The sequence below is a fragment of the Balaenoptera borealis genome (assembly GCF_965194805.1).
Source record: "Balaenoptera borealis genome assembly, chromosome: 2".
NCBI classification, from domain to species: Eukaryota; Metazoa; Chordata; class Mammalia; order Artiodactyla; family Balaenopteridae; genus Balaenoptera; species Balaenoptera borealis.
In genome coordinates, this window is record NC_138867.1 from 19632353 (window position 1) to 19650337 (window position 17985).

Consider the following 17985-nt stretch of genomic DNA (forward strand, 5'->3'; position numbering starts at 1 on the left):
CCTATGTTTTCCTTTAAGAGTTTTATAGTGTCTGGCCTTACATTTAGGTCTTTAATCCATTTTGAGTTTATTTTTGTGTATGGTGTTAGGGAATGTTCTAATTTCATTCTTTTATATGTAGCTGTCTAGTTTTCCCAGGACCACTTACTGAAGAGGCTGTCTTTTCTCCATTGTATATTCTTGCCTCCTTTATCAAAAATAAGGTGACCATATGTGCATGGGTTTATCTCTGGGCTTTCTGTCCTGTTACATTGATCTATATTTCTGTTTTTGTGCCAGTACCATACTGTCTTGATTAAGATTTGGAGTATAGTATGAAGTCAGGGAGCCTGATTCTTCCAGTTCCGTTTTTCTTTCTCAAGATTTATTTGGCTGTTTGGGGTCTTTTGTGTTTCCATACAAATTATGAAATTTTTTGTTCTAGTTCTGTGAAAAATGCTATTGGTAGTTTGATAGGGATTGCATTGAATCTGTAGATTGCTTTGGGTGGTAGAGTCATTTTCACAATATTGATTCATCCAATTCAAGAACATGGTATATCTCTCCATCTGTTTGTATCATCTTTAATTTCTTTCATCAGTGTCTTATAATTTTCTGCATACAGGTCTTTTGTCTCCTTAGGTAGGTTTATTCCTAGGTATTTTATTCTTTTTGTTGCAATGGTAAGTGGGAGTGATTCCATAATTTCTTTTTCAGATTTTTCATCATTAGTGTATAGGAATGCAAGAGATTTCTGTGCACTAATTTTGTATCCTTCTAGTTTACCAAATTCATTGATTTGCTCTAGTAGTTTTCTGGTAGCCTCTTTAGGATTCTCTATATTTAGTAACATGTCATCTGTAAACAGTGACTGTTTTAATTCTTCTTTTCCAGTTTGGATTCCTTTTATTTCTTTTTCTTCTCTGATTGCTGTGGCTAAAACTTCCAAAACTATGTTGAATAATAGTGGTGAGAGTGGGTAACCTTGTCTTGTTCCTGATTTTAGTGGAAATGGTTTCAGTTTTTCACCATGGAGAACAATGTTGGCTGTGGGTTTGTCATATATGGTCTTTATTACGTTGAGGTAAGTTCCCTCTATGCTTACTTTCTAGATGGTTTTTATCATAAATGGGCGTTGAATTTTGTCAAAAGCTTTTTCTGCATCTATTGAGATTATCATATAGTTTTATCCTTCAATTTGTTAATATGGTGTATCACATTGATTGATTTGCTTATATTGAAGAATCCTTGCATTCCTGGGATAAAGCCCACTTGATCATGGTGTATGATCCTTTTAATGCGCTGTTGGATTCTGTTTGCTAGTATTTTGTTGCGTTTTTTTGCATCTATGTTCATCAGTGATATTGGCCTGTAGTTTTCTTTCTTTGTGACATCTTTGTCTGGTTTTGGTATCAGGGTGATGGTGGCCTCGTAGAATGAGTTTGGGTGTGTTCTTCCCTCTGCTATATTTTGGAAGAGTTTGAGAAGGATAGGTGTTACCTCTTCTCTAAATGTTTGATAGAATTTGCCTGTGAAGCCATCTAGTCCTGGGTTTTTGTTTGTTGAAAGAATTTAATCACAGTTTCAATTTCAGTGCTTCTGATTGGTCTGTTTATATTTTCTATTTCTTCCTGGTTCAGCCTCGTAAAGTGCTTTTCTACGAGTTTGTCCATTTTTTCCAGGTTGTCCACTTTATTGGCATATTTTTGCTTGTAGTAATCTCTCATGATCCTTTGTATTTCTGCAGCGTCAGTTGTTACTTTCCCTTTTTTTTCTGATTAGTATGGATAACAGTTTATCAATTTTGTTCATCTTCTCAAAGAACCAGCTTTTAGTTTTATTGATCTTTGCTATTGTTTCCCTGATTTCTTTTTCATTTATTTCTAATCTGATCTTTATGGTTTTTTTCCTTCTGCTAACTTTGGGGTTTTATTGTTATTCTTTCTCTAATTGCTTTAGGTGTAAGGTTAGGTTGTTTATTTGAGATTTTTCTTGTTTCTTGAGGTAGGATTGTACTGCTTTAAACTTCCCTCTTAGAACTGCTTTTGCTGCATCCCATAGGTTTTGGGTCGTCGTGCTTTCGTTGTCATTTGTTTCTAGGTATTTTTTGATTTTCTATTTGATTTCTTCAGTGATCTCTTGGTTATTTAGTAGTGTATTGTTTAGCCTCCATGTGTTTGTATTTTTTGCAGTTTTTTTCCTGGTAATTGGTATCTAGTCTCATAGTGTTGTGCCTGCAAATGATACTTGATAGGATTTCATTTTTCTTAAATTTGCCAGTACTTGATCTGTGACCCAAGATATGATATATCCTGGAGAATGTTCCATGAGCACTTGAGAAGAAAGTGTATTCTGTTGTTTTTGGTTGGAATGTCCTATAAATATCATTTAAGTCCATCTTGTTTAATGTGTCAATTAAAGCTGGTGTTTCCTTGTTTATTCTCATTTTGGATGTGTCCATTGTTGAATGTGGGGTGTTAAAGACCCCTACTATGATTGTGTTGCTGTCAAGTTTCCCTTTTATGGTTGTAAGCATTTGCCTTATGTATTGAGGTGCTCCTATGTTGGGTGCATAAATATTTACAATTTTTATATCTTCTTCTTTATTGATCCCTTGATCATTATGTAATGACCTTCTTGGTCTCATGTAATAGTCTTTATTTTTAAAGTCTATTTTGTCTGATATGAGAATTGCTACTTCAGCTTTCTTTTGATTTTCATTTGCATGGAATATCTTCTTCCATCCCCTCACTTTCAGTCTGTACGTGTCCCTATGTCTGAACTGGGTCTCTTGTAGACAGCATATTTATGGGTCTTGTTTTTGTATTCATTCAGCCAGTCTATGTCTCTTCGTTGGAGCATTTAATCCACTTACATTTTAGGTAATTATCAATATGTATGTTCCTATTACCACTTTCGTAATTGTTTTGGGTTTGTTATTGTAGGTCTTTTCATTCTCTTGTGTTTCCTGCCTAGAGTAGTTCCTTTAAAATTTGTTGTAAAGCTGGTTTGGTGGTGCTGAGTTCTCTCAGCTTTTGCTTGTCTGTAAAGGTTTTAATTTCTCCGTCAAATCTGAATGAGATTCTTGCTAGTTAGAGTAATCTTGCTTGTAGGTTTTTCCCTATCAGCACTTTAAATATGTTCTGCCACACACTTCTGTCTTGCAGAGTTTCTGCTGAAAGATCAGATGTTAACCTTATGGGGATTCACTTGTATATTATTTGTTGTTTTTCCCTTGCTGCTTTTAATATTTTTTCTTTGTATTTAACTTCTGATAGTTTGATTAATATGTGTCTTGGCATGTTTCTCCTTGGATTTATCCTGTATGGGACTCTCTGCACTTCCTGGACTTGATTGACTATTTCCTTTCCCATATTAGGGAAGTTTTCAACTATAATATCTTCAAATATTTTCTCAGTCCCTTTCTTTTTCTCTTCTTCTTCTGGGACCCCTATAATTCGAATGTTGGTGTCTTTAATGTTGTCCCAGAGGTCTCTGAAACTGTCCTTAATTCTTTTCATTCTTTTTTCTTTATTGTGCTCTGCGGTAGTTATTTACACTATTTTAACTTCCAGGTCACTTATCTGTTCTTCTGCCTCAGTTATTCTGCTATTGATTCCTTCTAGAGAATTTTTAATTTCATTTATTCTGTTGTTCATCACTGTTTGTTTGCTCTTTAGTTCTTCTAAGTCTTTTTTTTTTAAGAAATTCACGTTCTTTTATTTATTTATTTATGACTGTGTTGAGTCTTCGTTTCTGTGCGAGGGCTTTCTCTAGTTGCGGCAAGTGGGGACCACTCTTCATCGCGGTGCGCAGGCCTCTCACCATCGCGGCCTCTCTTGTTGCGGAGCACAGGCTCCAGACGCGCAGGCTCAGTAATTGTGGCTCACGGGCCCAGTTGCTCCGTGGCATGTGGGATCTTCCCAGACCAGGGCTCGAACCCGTGTCCCCTGCATTGGCAGGCAGATTCTCAACCACTGCACCACCAGGGAAGCCCCCTTCTAAGTCTTTATTAAACGTTTCTTGTATTTTCTCCGTTCTATTTCGAAGACTTTGGATAATATTTATTATCATTACTCTGAATCCTTTTTCGGGAAGACTGCATGTTTCCTCTTCAATTGTTTGGTCTGGTGGATTTTTACCTTGCTCCTTCATGTGCTGTGTATTTGTCTGTCTTCTCATTTTGCTTAACTTATTGTGTTTGGGGTCTCCTGTTCACAGGCTGCAGGTTCGTATTTCCCATTGTTTTTGGTGTCTGCTCCCAGTGTGTAAGGTTGGTTCAGTGGGTTGTGTAGGTTTCCTGGTGGAGGAGACTGGTTGTTGTGTTCTGGTGGATGAGGCTGGATCTTGTCTTTCTGGTGGGCAGGACTTTGTCCGATGATGTGTTTTGGGGTGTCTTTTACCTTATTATGATTTTAGGCAGCCTCTCTGCTAATGATTGGGGTTGTGTTCCTGTCTTGCTAGTTGTTTGGCATGGGGTGTCCAGCACTGTAGCCTGCTGGTCGCTGAGTGGAGCTGGGTTTTAGCGTTGAGATGGAGATCTCTGGGAGAGCTCTCTCCGATTGTTATTACGAGGGGCTGGGAGGTCTCTGGTGGACCAGTGTTCTGAACTCGTCTCTCTCACTTCAGAGGCTCAGGTGTGACACTTGGCTGGAGCACCAAGACCCTGTCAGCCACACAGCTGTGTCATCCTGGAGAAGATGGACTGAAGCCAGGAGAAAGCTAGAGGATGGGAGACCTGTCAGAAGGTTTGTTTGATGAAATCAGGCAAAGGATGGTGACATTCTGTACCCAGGATCTACTCGCGGAGGGGAAAGTGGTGCCTCAGGAAGCCAAGCGCGTGATTCTACCCACTCTGTTTTTAAGAAAGATATACTCTGTTGTTAATTATTGAAATAAGATGTATTGATTTAGTCTCTGAAATGTCTGCACCAACAAATCAATTTGAAAATATTTCTTTCCTTAAAAATTAATGGTAGACAAAAAATATTTAAAAGTTAAACAATATGAAATGAAAATTTTAGTTACTGAAACAAAAATAGTTTTTACTACAGTAGCTCTATTACAATACCTGTTTTGAAAATATGAATTTGTTCCAAAAGGGTGGATATATTTGGGAACAATTAAGACATAATGTGAAAATGGGTCTTTATGTGAGATTTTGATCTAATGAAATACTAGGTGAATGTAGGAAAATGCACCCAGATGAGTTGTGTACTTAGAAACACACAAAATGTAAACATGGACACACCTCAGGTATCTACCAGCTACCTCAGTTAACTATGCACTTGCCGTGAGCCATGTTTATCCACCTCAGGTCTTACAGTTTTCCTTCCAATTACAGAGAACCCTCCTTTTACTACTTCATAATAACTCATAGGCTGTAACCCCTCCAATATCTACTTCCGCAAGCAAATTTCAAATAAGTTTGAAGGTAAATTGCCATATTCAATGTAATATTTATGCATGAACCTTTTACTATGTGTAAAACTGTACTACCATATTTTTTTTGGCCTTATTTTTTTTCAGTGTCACTGACCAAGTTTCTGTGTGTGTCATTCTTCCCATGAGTTCTGTGTTTTTTATTGCACAATTTTGCATGGCAGAATTATTTTTAGGAGCATATATATTACATTGGAGGATGACTGATTGTATGTAGATTTTATGGTAAACTTGTGACCAAAATAAATGATCAAGACAATTTCTGTGGAGTTTTAATAATTGAATGTTACTATGCATAATATGATTTTATATAATTTTTGAAAGCAATCAAAATGAAGTTAGTAAACATAGTAATTAGAGATTGCACATAGGCCTATATTAAGTCTACTTATATAAATATTCATACTATATTAGAATGAATTTCCATAAAACACATTATTTAGGTATATGAATTATAAATTAAATATGGTCTTGGTAAATGGTAGGATATTTTTATTACTGTTGTTAATTCATTAAAATCTTTTAATTTAAAATTTGAGTACTAATTGTGGGAGGATTTATAAAATGTGCTGTGTTACCTTTAAAAATGAAAATAATCTTCAAAAAGAAGAAATTAATAGCTTGTGAACATTTATATTTTACATATTATAAGTAATTTTTATTTTAAGATCAAAATAGTGATTTAAATATACTTATTTACACCTACTGAAATATATTCAGGTGTGTGTCAAAACGTAAGTTAAAAGTTTCATGTCAAAAAGTATGAAAATTCACATTATTTATCTTATAACTGGAAACTCTTGAGTTAGTTAACCCCTATCGACCTCACATTTTTCACAAAAAATATAAAACATAAGATTTTACTATAGATTTAATGAGAAAATTTATATGAAATAGAGCTTACTACCATATCTACCATAAAATATATGTACAACTATGCTATTTTCCCTCATACCTCCTTTCTTATTTTAACTATCACACATTAATAGAGAAAATCATTGAGTAAGAGCCTAAAAAAGTTTTTTTCATGAGTTATTATGAAAAGAGCCAGAAAAGAGCCTGGCAGTAGATAAAACACCTAGATAGAAAATGAAAATATCAACTGAACGTTTAAATATCATACTAAATATCTGCAGCTATAATATAGTTTATACTTGGATCTTAGTATATACAGAATAACTGAATTTATTTTTATGGTTTTTTGTAGTTGTCTAACAGCTTATTGAAATCTTTATATGCCTTCCTGAGGTATAGGTCCTCAAGAATGATGGTACCAGCTTTCTCTGTTTAGAAATATCTGGGTGTTTCATTGTCAAAATGACTAGAAGGCACTAATGGCATTTCACACATGGCGGCCAGCAATGCCAGATGTCCTGTAAGCCTACATTGCAAAAAGTGCTCCCCATCAAATGCTACAGTGAATAGCCACATGGGTGACAATCTGTAATTATCTAGTCAAGATACTAAATATTTTACATGTAAACACTTTGAGATTTTGATATAAAGTAAAATTTTCAAGAATGCAATTACTGTGTAAATTAAAGGAACAATGTACCTTTTTTAATCTAAAAACTTCCAAGAGTTTTCAACATATACAAAAATTACGTAGCAAAAGCCAAATTACTGAAGTTATTCAAGTCACCAATAGAACACTGTAGCAAGCTGAATTATCACATCTGTGTCTTGTCACATCCAGGATAATTGTAATATTTAAATATATAATTATTTAGTCCTCATTTTAAAATATCAGATAAAGAGAAAAGGCGTAAATACATTTCATTTGAATATTTCAAATTGGTCATTACAACATAATGAGGAATGTACTGATACAATGTGGCCACCCATTTTTTTTTAATTGAAATAAAACTCAGGATGTAGAGCTCACTTAATAAAGCATATATATATATATAAATTTTATGTTTATATATGTGCATATATATGTTTATATACCTATATAATGTAATAATATAATATATAATGTAATTAATGTACATTATATATTAATGTAATATATTAAAATATATTCAATTTTTAGAAATTATAAGCATAGTTTAAAAACCAAAAACTGCCACTAGAGTGTTTACAACATATTTTAATATTTTAGTCATCACAGGAAGAGTTGCACTAGACATTTTATTTCCTCTTTGTGATAAAAGTACAAAAAGTAAGTCGCATTTGTGTTAAGAGAAGCAAGTAATACAATTTTAATTTGGATGATATAAATTTGGAGCCTAGAAGGCTCATGAATCTTAGTAGGGTTTATGAAAAGTCTTCTAGAATGCATGTGTCTTAATAAGGTCTCCAGCACTGTAGCCACTTAGACCAGAAAACCCTGAATCGGAGAAAGACTCCCTCCTTGACCAAAGTTTAGACAGGCCACTCTGGGCCTTCTTTTCAAGTCCAGTTTTAGCAACAAGCTTTGGTGAGCCAATTTATCTAGAATTCCCTCACCCTTGATATCTGACCTTGGCCTGACTTTAGCAAAAATCCATTTTAACAAGAATGGCTCTACCCTTGATATCTAATTAATTTTCTTCCACTGAGCCCCTCACTCTGTTCTGCACTTTGGCTGTACATCCCCAGTTGTCTTTGCTGTACCTAGAGTCGAATTCAACTTCTCTCTCCTATTGCAATAGTCTTTCCCATATTGCAATAGACCTGAATAAAGTCTTTCTTGCTGTTTCTAACAAGTGTTTAGTGTAAAATTTCTCTTTCACAAAACATGTGTCTTTATGTGGAGAGAAGAAGAATGTCAACAAAATGTTAAGTCATTCAAACCATAAAAACCCTGGATTCTGATATGTGAGGCATGGGAAAGATGAAGAGCTTCCTCCAGAGGGGGGGTACACTCAAGGCACAACCAAGGTGATGGTGGAAGCATTTGTGCAGTAGAGAGGGAATGCGTGGCAGGCACCTCTCTTGACTGATGATTGATTGATCAATTTGGAGGCATGCAGGCGATATTTTGTCTTGTTTGGCTGAGTACAATGAAAATGTTCTCTTTCCTTCCAGATTTCCTGCAATATAGTTAAGGTTAAATATATATTTTTACTTATTTCCGAAAGCATACTGGGCAAGCTTTAATGGTATTAATTTGGTAGAGAAAATAACCAATGTAATAAACCCACATTTCAGCCTATTCTTTTAATACTTTCAGAATGATTCCAGAAGAACCTTAAATAAATGGTATATTTATATTCATTTTATGCCTTTTTATTGTGACTTTATAATAAATGAGAAGTTTTTTTGGTAAATATTGGAAGTTAACATTCTTAGTTTGGATAAACAATTTTGAACATCTAACTAGCAAACCCGTATAAAACTAAGTAACACCACAGAATACAGCAAAAGAATAATTTAATGAACTTAGAAGACTAACTAGACCTTTGTGCCTAGCTTATCAGGGAAGATAGATACAATTTCAATACCAATGAAATAAACTCCCACAAATTGATTTTTCTTTGTGTACACTCATCAGTGTAAACGCAATTAAATTGTAAAGCTTGCACTTGTTCAGGAAAGATGTTTTCTATTCATATTCATGCTACGTGGGTGCTTTGGTTTCTGATACTTTGTTATATGGAAACCTTACAAAGTGAAAAAAAAATAACTACAAGTTTATGAGTCTTTATCACAGAGGATTAAAACATATGCCTTTCCTTTAAATAAATACTATTATTATTGTTTTTCATCAAATTTTAATATTAAGAATGCCTTTTTGAATTAAATTCTAATTATTATGAGGCCTGAAACTTTTAAATTAGCATGTGCTGTAATTCAAATGAAATGATAGCTAATTTGTTCCCATCAAATTAATACAAAAAACAAGAAAATCAAAAGTTGTGTCTTTAAGTTTTTTGTTTCAGAAAGTAAAATCACACATAAGTACTATTTTTTAAGGCCTGAAGAGCTTCTTGGCAAGTTTATAAAATGCTTAATTCAATAATATAAACGTCACAAAAATACCCTAAATTACTACTGTGATCTCTGATTTTCTAATGAGGAAACCATGACTCAAAGATTATCATCTTGCCCCAAATCAAGCTGTTAGTAAGATACGGTTTGAAATTCCACTTTTACTGACACCAAAACTTGTACAGTTAACCAAATAATCAGTTATGTTCAGCTCTGTGTAACTAAATACCAGATAGACATTTTCCCAGCAATAAATCAATGTCTTATAGGAGTGTCTGTCTGTCTCAGCATACCACATATTTCATGTGCTGCTTGCAGGTATGTATTCTACATAAGATTTTATTCTTGGGTTACATTAGTATAAATTAGCTATCTCAGGAAAATGGAATGTCCATCATTGTGTGTGGGAAGACTACTTTTTACATTGACACAGCTAAGAAAATTTCCCTTTTACAATAGTTTCGATCAGGAATCTGGACTGAATGATATTTTTGGAACACGATTTTCCAGTAATTACTTTATCACCATAAGATAGAAAAAAATCTAAAATTAAAAGAAATTTCTATTTAAAACTTGAGTTGTTTAAATCATTAGATGTGTGACTTTATTACAACATCAAGATTTCAGACACTAAGGATTCAAGAAATTAACCGGGGTAAGCAATTAAAATATGACCTCAAACACCCTAGTATATTGATCAAGAGTTTGCCATTTTTAGAGCTACATTTATGAAAAACAATAACAAAAGCCAGAAAGCTAAAGCTTAATGCATATTTTAAGGCCAAAAGCAATATAGGAAAATTCACCTCCTGTTGAGAGGTGTTTTAAAAATTGTTTAATCTACGATCCAATTCGAATCTCATTGTTCTGAGAACTCCAATATGTCTCCACAAGAGGTCATCCCTGTCACCTCAAAATTAGCTATTAAATGCTATGCTCTATTGTTTTGGCTTGCTTGGGATACACATAAAATTATCCCAAAGATTTATCTAAATAGAGAAGGTTTTAAAAAATACATGCCCTGATTTAAAAATAATAAGCAATGTAATTCTGTATTTTCACAAGTGATTTGATAAACCAGGCTAAGTGATAGTTACTAGGCAGGGGTGTTGTAAACTAGTGCTCCAAATAACAAAGCATTGATGTATAGTCTTTGCTGATTTCCAATACTCCCACCATGGCTGATTTCAAGATATTAACGTGATACCCCTGAATATGGAGTTGGGAATGTTGTCAGCAGAATGAATATGTGGGTGCAATCTTTAAATAAAAGGAAGTAGCAGTACAAAGCGTGTGAGGCACGAGTAAGCCTGGGAATTTTGTTGAGCAAAAAGGCCATTGGGCTAAACGAACAAGAAAAATCAGCTAATGAAACAATTTCATTCAATAAGAAGATGGGGATATGCAAATATCTCTTTGAGATCTTGCTTCAAATTCTTTTGGCTACATACCCTTGCTTTCACTTCTATTTGAACTTGTTTTCATAGGTTCTGTAGGTGGATAACTAGAACATTGATTTGCAATATTTTTACTCTTTTAATATGAGCATTTGATCTTAAAATTCTTATGTGATTATAGATTTAGCTTCAGCCCATGCATTTCTACATGTTGTGGTTTAACATTTATTTAATTCACAACAATTTCAAATGTCCTGCTGGATTTCTTCTTGAACCTATGCATTACTGTATTTAAAAGTGCTTCATTTAATTTCCAAACATTTGAATATTTTCTCAGTATTTGTCTTATTTTTTTCTATTTTGATACCACTACAGTCAGGGAATACCCTTTGTATGATTTTAAATATTTTTATTTCTTTATTTATCTTAGGTTTGTTTTATGGCTCAGAATGTGATTTATCTTGGAAAAACTTTTATGTGCACTTTAAAATAATATGTACTCTGCTGTTAGCTGGAATACTGTATAAATTTTGATTAGATAAATTATTTGAGAATATTGTCCAAATTTATTTAATTACAGATATTTGTTCTACATTTTTGTCAATTACTGAGAGAAGTGTTTTGAATTTTTCTATTACAATTGTGAATTTTTCTATGTTTTTTTCATGTCTAACAGGTTTTTCTTATTGCATTTTATGGATTATTGTTAGATGCATACACATTTAGAATCGAGGTATATTTCCAATGAATTGACCACTTTATAATTATGAAATATATCCTTTTATCCCTATTAGTAATTTTCCTTGTTCTGAAATCTATTTCATCTTTTATTAACATAACCCCCAGCTTGAGGACAGATGTATCTGTCCTTCCATCTAACCTGATTTGTACAACGGGAGGAGATGTGTGTAGGCGAAGAGGCAAGCTGTACGTTTCTGTGTTTATGTTCAGAGTTCTTAGAATGGACCTTTCTCTTCCTACCTCCACTGCACTGGGATCTGCATGTGCCCCCTCTGCTTTGATCACCTCTCCCTGGTCCTGCCCTGATTCAGCTCTTACTCCCTTCATTGCATTTCGGCTAAAGCCTTTTCTGATCTCCACCCCTAAACTGGGTCAGATCCCTAACTGTATATAATTTACCTGCCTACCATGCTTCAAAATAACCATGAATTTAACAATTGACATAACCCAAACATGGGCTGGTGTCTCCCTGCCCCCTTCCCAGGGATTTGTTTCAATGTAGATGGATTCCCAGAACCATAAGCTATGATAACCCAAAGTTCTCCCCTTGATTTCTGAGAATTCTAGAGACCACTTCCTCCTGTTTCTCTCTGCTTCTGCACAGACCCACCGCCTATTCTGTTCTGCATTCGCCCTGCACAAATCGGTCCCTCCTCTGGCAACACACTCCCAGCATCTCATGCTAGCTACCGGTGGGAGTTAGGGAAGACGTGGGGATGCCCAGGGGAGGTCCGTGTATCATCACTTGTGCTAGTGGTAATAAGTAAACCCATCTCACCATCCCCCTCCTCTTCCCCCTCCTCTTATCTTGGCACAAAGAGAAATTCTTCCCTTGCCAGAAGGGCGGGTCATATCACTCTCAGGTCCTTTCTGCTCCAAAAAGAGTCATCAAGGAAATTTTCTGAGTAAATATAGAGCTCACTAATTTCTTGTAAGTCAAAGAAAGCTCCTTTTAGAGTTTGCTTTGCCCTGGGGTGATTGGCTGCTAGTTTATTTTGACTAATGTTTCCATCCTTTTATTATATTCTATTCTTTTATTTTGTTATATATTTTAAAATTATGTTTCTTATACATAACATATAGTTGGTTCTTTCTTTTAATACAACATGACAATTTCTGTCTTTGAAATGCTCTGCTTATTATTAGAATTTAATGTATTTATAGATATGAATGGAGTAAAATCTATCATCTTGTTATTTTCTTTTTACCCCATCCAATTTTTCTTCTATTATTCTTTTTCTCTCTTCATTTGTAGTAATTATCTTTATAATTCTATTTAATATCCACTACTGTCTTATTATTCATAGCTGGGTTTTGTTTTGTTTTGTGGTTTTTATTTTACAAATCTGTATTTTATATAGGAATTACAATATGCATCGTAATGAATTTAACTTATGGTAGTGAATGAAACTTACCTCAGTACATTATACAATACATCGTAAGTAGAGAACTTTCAATTTAAAAAAAGGCTGGGTTTATAATCTTGAATGCTAGATCTTTGATATAAATACTATGTATAAATCCCTCACATGTCTCTCAATCTTGATTTTTCAAAATATTTCTTCTTCTTTCTAACATTTATCTATAAAAACCAAGCAGATAAATCTGTTTAAAAAAGAGGAACACACACTTTTGCAGAAAAGTGGCATACTGGCATGGAAAACTGGACTTTAATTATAAGGCTTATAGCTGGATGAAACCTTGAAACAAAGTGAAATGGAAAACATAGATATTTTAATCAATAAGTTATTAACCAAATTCTTCAATTTGATCATTTTCATAAAAAACATAAAGAATACATATGTATTTGTATGAATACTCCTTTTATTTAAAACATAGTTTCCCTTAGTTTCCTTTTTAACTGTCAGTTGAGTAGTGGTTTCTGTCATTAGATGTTACTATTTCTTAGTTGCTATGTAGTTGATTTGTTTTGAGTTATCCATGTCCTACTACTCTTCTGTTTTGTCAGTTTTGCATGCTTAGCAAATGGCTAGAAAGAGTAGAGGATAATTTAATAACAAAATATAGGGAAACTGATTTTTTGTAAATAGTACCCTTTTTAGACTAATGGATGTTTTTTGAAAAATTCTTGCTAGAAAGAAAAATAAGGTAATCTCTTAAAGTTTGTGCCTTTGTTTTCCATTATATTTAAAGAGTGTATATTATTCCTTGCTTATTCTTGTTGCTTGGGGATAATATTTTTATTGAAATAGACTGTGTTTTATGAAGCTTATCATATTCCCTAAAAATAAATGCCAGACTTTTGTCTTCATTTTAATTTAAATGCAGAAAAAGTAAAATCCCTTGTTTAATTTGCACTAGTTTCCATTGCACTATTAGTATGAAAAACATATACCTAAGCAATTTTAAATAGACCAGATTTAAGAAGAATAGAAAAATAAACTAAAAAATTTTGCTTACAAATTGTATATACTGACTTCAATGATGGGAAAATTGATTTCCTGTTAGAAAATAGATTATAAATTAAAATATCTCTTTCAAATGAAAGATTCCTATTCCTGTACTTGAAAGGAAACTGACCTATTATCAATTTAAACAAAGCTCAAGGAAGCATCATTTTAGAGCCTAAAAAACTGAAAATGCCTCAGAAGTGATTCTTAATAAATCTGCAAAGACAGAGGGTTTTGTTCTGTTTTGTTTTTGTCCCTCTTGCTTCAGCTTTCACTAGTATTCTTTCCCCTCATCTAAAAAACTAAAACCCTCCTGCAGTGTGCCCACTCTGGACCCAAACCTGCTTTTTTCAGGTACTTTTTTGAAAACCATTTCCCTATTGTGCATTAACCCAGTTTTTCTTAAATATGTACTATTGTTGAAAGGCTAATCCCACATTAATAATCCTTAAAGAACTAACAAGAATTCAATCACACACAACCTCTACATCAGCAGGATATTTCAAGGTGGAAGGGAGTACTGGTGTTGGGTTTGTCCTCACTTAATAACATTATTAATGATGTGGATGAGTGAACAAATATTATGAGAAGGAAATTCATAGATATTAAATATGTAGAGTATGCAGAAACAAATAGGTTAGAAGCTAATGCCTGTGAAATGACCTAGAGAGGTTAAGTTAACAGTTGTTCAATATTCTTCTAGGTTTCAATAAACTAGGTCATTTAGTTGATAAAATAATATAATCAGTAAAGAACAATGCAGCAATGATAGTTAAACTGAAAGGCAAAGAAAGAACAGAAATTATATAATGTTGCATTGTTACATAGTACAGTGTTTCATGAAAATTTCTTAAGCTTTAATTCATACACAAAACCAAAAGCAGTAGTTCACTGTTCTTCACTGAGAGAATACATTATTTATGTGGAAGAATATTTAAATTCACATAAATAACGTAAGTAATCTTTTCATTGTGAAGATATTCATAGCATTCAAATAACTTGATAATATATGAACTCTGGATCTTCAGTATTTTTGATCAATAATTGATAATCAAGATTCAGTTTGCAATAACTCATGATCTAATGCTAAGAAGGGGAAACAGGTTTCTTCTTTAACTTTCATATTGGCTTTACTCTATTCAATAGATTGTGAGTTGAAATTCGTTCTCGGTCTTTACAAGTTATTTTGAAACGTTTTCAGATGAAAGGCATTCAACTATTTTATAATTCCTAACTTTTGGAAAACTTTTTATCTATTACATCTCAGATCCTTAGCTTAACTCCTCTGATGATCCAGTGTAAATAAGTGGTTCCATTTTCTTGCTATATTAAAAATTCACTATATATATATAGGCACACAAAAATAAACAAATTGGAATTCTTTTAATTCAGATAATATAGTATCCGTGGCACTTCTACTTTTACCATGACTCAAGTTAATACTTTTTCATTGTCATTCATTAGATTTTACCTGTGAAAGGAGACACATCACGTGTTTTATTATAAAAATGGGAATGAAACTAAATACAGTGTTTTATGAGGTAATGAAGTTTTATTTTATATTGAGGGATATTTAATAAAATCTCTCTCCCTTACTACTTGACTCACAATCTAGCAAAACTGAATTGAATCCACAGGCTTTTTAACAAGGTTACTATTGGATTTTATGGTTCATTGCAATCAGATATATATTGAGGCCGCTGTCTTTATATTCTAGGCTTCTATAAACAATGTGTATACATTTTCAAAATGATGACACTTTCTTGTCTAGCCAAATCATCACAGAAAATGTCCATTATTTCCTCAGTATTAATAACAAGACAGTATAGAATTCACCCTCTATATATTCACAGAATTCACTCTTTTTTTTTAATTTATGTCTCCTTTTCTTTTTTTTTTAATTTTATTTATTTATTTATTTATTTATTTATTTATTTATTTATGGCTGTGTTGGGTCTTAGTTTCTGTGCGAGGGCTTTCTCCAGTTGTGGCAAGCGGGGGCCACTCTTCATCGCGGTGCACGGGCCTCTCACTATCGCGGCCTCTCTTGTTGCGGAGCACAGGCTCCAGACGCGCAGGCTCAGCAATTGTGGCTCACGGGCCTAGTCGCTCCGTGGCATGTGGGATCTTCCCAGACCAGGGCTCGAACCCGTGTCCCCTGCATTGTCAGGCAGATTCTCAACCACTGCGCCACCAGGGAAGCCCCGAATTCACTCTTTATACATTCAATTTCTCTGTTACCAATTATATTTCTGGTATAATTAGGTTTTGAAAACAATCTCAGTTATAGTCCTTATTTTTAATAATTTCATTTAAAATGCACTGATAAAGGAAATAAACAAGGCACTACCAAAAAAACCTCTGCCCTTTATTATTTTATATAAGTCATATATTCTGTCTGTCCTTGATTTTTCACCATTTAGCTCATCACTAAATTTTGACTAATTATTAAACATTTCTCTTCCTCTATATTAAAAAATAGCAATTATTAACCCCCCATTTAATATTCTGTGAATTGTTTTAGTGTGATGTTTTATTTCTTTTAGTGATATGTACCGATGATAACGAAAGTAGCGTGCAGCATTTGTGTTCCATCTATTTCCATATAGATTAAAATTCTTTCAATTTGGGATCTAACAGTTCTAATGCCCATGATTATTTTTAAAGAAATACCACTAACTCCCTGCATGATTATTTAGAATACATATTTTTTTAAAAAATCCTCTTCACTTTTAATGGAGCTATCAATTGTTTTAGCAAAGTTTCTGATTTACTATTCATTTAACAATATATTTCTGGAAATTGTAAGATTTAGTCTGATCTGCTCCCTTAAGGAGTACCACAGGCTACTTTCACAGCTCCCCGGAGAACTCCCCTCCCTGTGCAGGATCCAAGAAGAGGGTTGCAAGTACCTTCTAACTTTGAGAGTAGTTCCCCATATTTACATTATTTTGATGTAAGAGAAATCAATTTAAAGGGAAGCCAACAGAGTAGTACTTAGACTGTGGAGCTCTCATACGAACCCATATAAGTTATGCCATCCCCCATAACCAAGTCCCCATTGAACACTTCCTCCAGACAGGAGAAAAACTGGCAGGTATATTGCCTGCATACTTGGGAGCTGTCACATAAACAACATTTAATTGCCTTCGTTTGCCTTTTCAAATGACCCACCAATAGTTGTGGTAAAGTACATCCAACTTTTCCTAAAACATAAAAAATATCAGATTGGTGGACAAAATTCTATTCAGTGATCCCTCCCTCAAGTCTTTTTTTTTTTTTTTTTTTTAATTTATTTATTTATTTATTTATTTATGGCTGTGTTGGGTCTTCGTTTCTATGCGAGGGCTTTCTTCTCGTTGTGGCAAGCGGGGGCCACTCTTCATCGCGGTGCGCGGGTCTCTCACCATCGCGGCCTCTCTTGTTGCGGAGCACAGGCTCCAGACGCGCAGGCTCAGTAATCGTGGCTCACGGGCCTAGTTGCTCCGCGGCATGTGGGATCCTCCCAGACCAGGGCTCGAACCCGTGTCCCCTGCATTAGCAGGCAGATTCTCAACCACTGCGCCACCAGGGAAGCCCTCCCTCAAGTCTTATACCCCTAATTCTCAACTCTAAGACATCATGGACCCTTTTCCTTAGCATTTTGCATGCTATTAGTATGTACCTATTACAGCTGGAATGGAAATGTTGGAGGTAGTAAAAAACAGCATTTATAACCCAGGAGTTAAGGGAACAGTTCAACATAAAAGGGTGGTTTTCATAACTGCCTGACCATAATCTCATCAGTCTTCAAGACTCAGTTCAAAAATCACTTTTCTCAAGCTTTCTTTGGCCCTCAGCATTCCTGATCTCTGCCATAATTCTAGGACTAGCAAGAACCTCTTAGTCAGTGTTTCTTTGCTTGTTTTACTGTTGTCCTCCAAATTCAGAACCTATTCCTGATAGGGCTTATATGTGTTTTCAAGATTAAGTTAGATTCCAGTTAGACATTTAATATATTTTCATGACTGTATAGGTAATTACATGCTACCCATAGATTTTAAAGGGTCAAAGTCTTGATGCTCTGGAATCTAAGGGAGGGAATTCAGAAAGAAAGAAGT

At 34.2% G+C, this 17985-nt stretch overlaps 1 protein-coding gene and 1 long non-coding RNA gene across 15 annotated transcripts in view; one reads left to right on the forward strand and one right to left on the reverse strand.

Annotated features, from left to right (window-relative positions):
• LOC309623719 overlaps positions 1-5680 on the forward strand; it is a 203024-nt gene extending 197344 nt beyond the window's left edge. The window contains exon 3 of the long non-coding RNA XR_014241497.1: positions 4609-5680. This is a non-coding gene — a long non-coding RNA (uncharacterized lncRNA). The remainder of the gene's footprint in view (positions 1-4608) is intronic.
• LOC309623716 (uncharacterized protein) overlaps positions 1-17985 on the reverse strand; it is a 451333-nt gene that overhangs the window by 157062 nt on the left and 276286 nt on the right. Inside the window, exon 12 of one of the 14 annotated variants that reach the window (XR_014241492.1) lies at positions 7499-8438. The exons of the other annotated variants lie outside the window; for them this stretch is intronic. The gene's annotated coding sequence lies outside the window, so the exon portion shown is untranslated. Of the gene's footprint in view, positions 1-7498; positions 8439-17985 lie in introns of those variants that run through there. 14 annotated transcript variants of the gene reach the window in all.